We start from the raw sequence: 4246 nt of genomic DNA on the forward strand, positions 1-4246 counted from the left end.
ATTATTATTATATTACAAGTAATACTAATAATTATCAGTAAACGAAATAATTTATACTTTTTCTGCAGGTATGCATCGCTTCTATCTAAAAAGTCCGGCAAACCAGCGCTTCAATCGACGAGAAACGACTGCCCTTGGCCAAATCGGCAAACTGGGACGAACGACACGGAATACTCGCCAAGTGTCCGGAGAAAGACTGTTCCCTCCAATCGGCTTAGCAGATATATTATCCGGACGATGACCAGGCTGAGTAGTGCCCAGCGAGACAATTGATCGAGAGTTGTTGGACGCTCTGGTCGTGCCGCGCCATTTCTCTGCCGTCTTAGAATTCCGTTGTTCTATCTGACATTTTGGGCCGTTTGGATGAGTTACGAAGACCACAATAGTAATATCACATGTGAAAGAGCTGCGGAGCTGGCCTACCATAGAAAACTGCATCTCTCCTCGACCCAACAGAGAATGAACAAGTAAAAGTAAAAGTACTAAGACGATGCGTGAGGTCAGATACCAAATGCTTTTTCTGTCAGGTTTATCAAAATCGTATAATTACTCTACTATTAGTTAGAGTTTTACAGCATTTGCAACACAATAAGGTCATATAATGCCGAAGATTAGAGGTGTTACAAGAGAGTAACGAACATAAAACAGAAGGAAGAGAGATCAGGACGATAGACGTTTGATATGAAAAAAGTAGCAAACCACACCAGGGCACCCACCAACCACCCATGTATAATCATTCGAAGTTGTTACCAAGATATTCAAAGAAAAAGCTTGACATAATAATTGTGAAACTCAAAAACTTTTACGTCAGATTACCCCGAACTCGTATCGTAGGTAGGCCTACCGTGGAGAGAACTTTGCACATCTAGGGTATCCTTTTGTGGGGCATCGTGGGGAATCAGGCGCTCGTCAAAATAATGAAATCGAAAAAAAAGAACATTTTTCCACCAGCTGGGCAATTTTTATTGATTTAAATCTTAAAGGGGGGGGGGGGGAGACACAACAGGTTTAAAACTCATTCCTTCGTGGATTTTACCGGATAATGTTGATCAAATCATGCACAAGTAAAATATAAATTTTGCAGTTTCTAAAAACACTTCAGCTTTGGAAGTCACCAAACTTTGACGGCAATTTCATCTCTGGCTCTAATTAGGTCGCTTTTCAGGACAAGCGGGCTAACCCAGATTTCAGGGGTTTCCAGAAATCTTGACCTTCACCAAAAGTGGGCATTGTCCTACCTGTAGGAGAAGTTTGGGTTCATTGGTGTATATTATATTTGTTTGGGTATAGAGAAAACACTGCTTGTCTTTTAAAGAAACTGAACAAGGGGCCAAAACTTTACCTTCGATTTTCTAAAAACAGCATTTTTCGAGACAACCAACATGTGCTTAAAAGTGATCGATCCTTACCTCTGAAAACCAGGTGACCCTACCTCCTTAAATGGCAAATATGTCGACTTTTATTCAAGATATACGTGTTTTTTTCCATCTAAAGCAAGGCAAATACACAGGCTCTACGATTAGACTGCTAATTCTATATGCCCCCTAAAAATGGCGAATGCCTGTTTTCACCACAATGCCACACCACGCTATTTCTCAGAAGCTTGTCGGGGTTTAGAAACCAGTGGTCCGTCATCCGATTAGTGTGCACAATATGTATGATGCCGGCAGATTTTCTGTTTGGGTTCCCCTGTTCTGATTCAATTTTGACACGTTTGCGATTCGATTTTAGGAGGCCAGTCATGGCGGTATTGAATCAAAGCAAGCGTATTCTATTTCCGTCTCTCACGTTATGGTTCTTTTCTCCTGCTTAAAGTCACCTATCATAAGATGTTTAGGATACCACCGTCTGTCGTACTCGCGTTCTGGGGTAGTTTGTTTGCCTGTCACTTATGTCTAGGCACCTGAATAGATATTCCTTTTAAGAACAGAGTGCAAGTTAAACTGAAACACTTTGCCACCTGAATGTGAACCCATGATTGATTGACTGGTTAATTGATTGATTGATTGATTGATTGATTGATTGATTGATTGATTGATTGATTGATTGATTGATTGATAGAAAGTTCTATTGCCCCTACACGAGGAATTTCTGAATTTGGATCATAATTTGAGTCGGCTGCTTCCAGAAACAAAGTGACTCTCCATAACAAAGTGCACTCCTTCACGGGGGAATCGAGCCCTTTCCTTATCACACTACACTCTGGACTTTCCTCTATCAACAAGGCCTGCGAAGGTGGCTCAAACCGGCTTGTCAAGAAAGGGTTATTAAACCGTCCGAAAAACAAGTAAACGCAACAACGACAGCAACAACAACAAACCCCTACATTTTAAGTTAAAAGACTAGCAGTATTTTCCTTTAGAACCCTAACATTTTTATGTTGCTTCTTGCTTGACATTTCCCATGTATCTCTTGTAGCCATCTCTACGGTCTTGATATGCATTTCGTGCATCTGAAATCAGAGTACTTTGCGATTCCGTCCAACATGGACGAGCTGTTTCTAAATTCTTTTCTGCCAGCATCTATGGTTAAGCAGTTGGCGGGTGGTCTGGTGTGGTTTGCTTCTTCTTTCCTATGAAACATCTATCGTCCTTATTACCCCTTCTTCTTTTTTATGTTTGCTACTCTCTTGTAACACCTCTAGTTTTCTGGTGCTCATATGACCTTATTATGCAGTTGCGAGTGACGTAAAACCTCTACTACAACAAAACCAACAAACGTAGGAGACCGGAGTTCGAATCCAGAGTGGGTAAGATTTTTAAAAATCCAGTATCTCTGTATTTTACTGAGATATTGTATCTCTCTCACCCCGGCTTGGCCCTGGGAGGTGTGGTCAAAGTCTACTTCTTAGATGATCTAAATTGTTTAAGGACAAGCGGGCTAACTCGGATTTCGGGGGTTTCCAGAAATCTAGACCTACACCACAAGTGGCCATTGCCCTACCAATCGGAGAAGTTTGGTTTCAATGGTGTGTATATTTGTTTGGTTATAAAGAAAATACTCCTTGTCATTCAAAGAAACTGAACAAGGGACAAAAGCCTTACCTTCGATTTTCTCAGAACACCATTTTTGGGATGGCCCCCTTGTGCTTAAAAGCGACCAATTATGTTCCAGGAGTCATAACAACACCAACAATAAAACAATAAATAACAGATTCGGAATTCTTTTTTTGTTAGGAAATCTTAATAACAATATTGTATTCTTGTATCTGCAATTTTTAAAGTATTGAGATCATTTTTTGTTTTAACAGTTATACAAGTAGTGTACTCCATTTTTATGACTTAAATACAGAAGTTCATATTATTATCGTTTTGGTTCTTTTATATTTCTGCAAGGCACTTAAAACGTTATTTCATATATATAGAGGTCAACAGGTTAAAGTGTTCGCCTCTCATTCAATAGGTCACGGGTTCAAATCCAGACAGCGACGTAAAATGTTCTTCTCTAAAATTTTCAATCCTTTCCTTCTCTCTAGCAATGTTTTGTCGTCTGCTTTCGTCTCCTCTTTCTGCCCCCACCCCCTCACCTCCTTTTGCCCCCTCCTCTGGGCTTCTGACTCTTTCTGCAGCCTTTCTACTGCTACTCCTTGGCTCCTTCTTATTGCAGTCTTCTTGCCACAACCCCGGTTTTCTGGTAGGAAAGATCTACACCTAGCCTTCTCAGATAAGGCCGAAAAATCTCGGAGGTCCAGTGTGCAAGTTGCGCACGTTAAAGATCCCTTGGTGGTCCAAAATCGATTAAAGTAGGCTTCGACCTCCACCCGGGCAAAATTCTAAATTTCCTACTTACTAAAATTGTTTAATGTATCCCACGCGGCCATTTGACCTTATACAGTTGCGAGCGCTGTAAAACAACAACAACAAAAAACAAAAAAAAAAAAAGAAAAAAGCCCTAGGTGTTGATTGAACGTACTTTCCGTGTTTGTCATTTTTTTCCTCTGAGGTCAAGGTTACAGTGAGCTACAACTCGACATCCACATCTCCGAGATTGAAAGATGACGACACATTCTTTTTTGTTAACGGCCTTGCATCATTTTTTTGCACGTGAGAAACCAGTTGCACATTTCCTCGCTCACCCACACATGATTCATTATAGCTCTGTGCTCACCGCAGATTCCCCCAGGCCTTGAAATCCGAACACGTTCAATAGAAATGTAATTCATTTCATAACTTTTCACTCGATCGCCCCGCGAACTGGCAACGAAGTCCTCACATTCTGAACCATTTTCTTCCTCCGCTTCCCCCCC

Source organism: Aplysia californica, unplaced genomic scaffold (assembly GCF_000002075.1).
Source record: "Aplysia californica isolate F4 #8 unplaced genomic scaffold, AplCal3.0 scaffold00348, whole genome shotgun sequence".
Lineage (NCBI taxonomy): Eukaryota > Metazoa > Mollusca > Gastropoda > Aplysiida > Aplysiidae > Aplysia > Aplysia californica.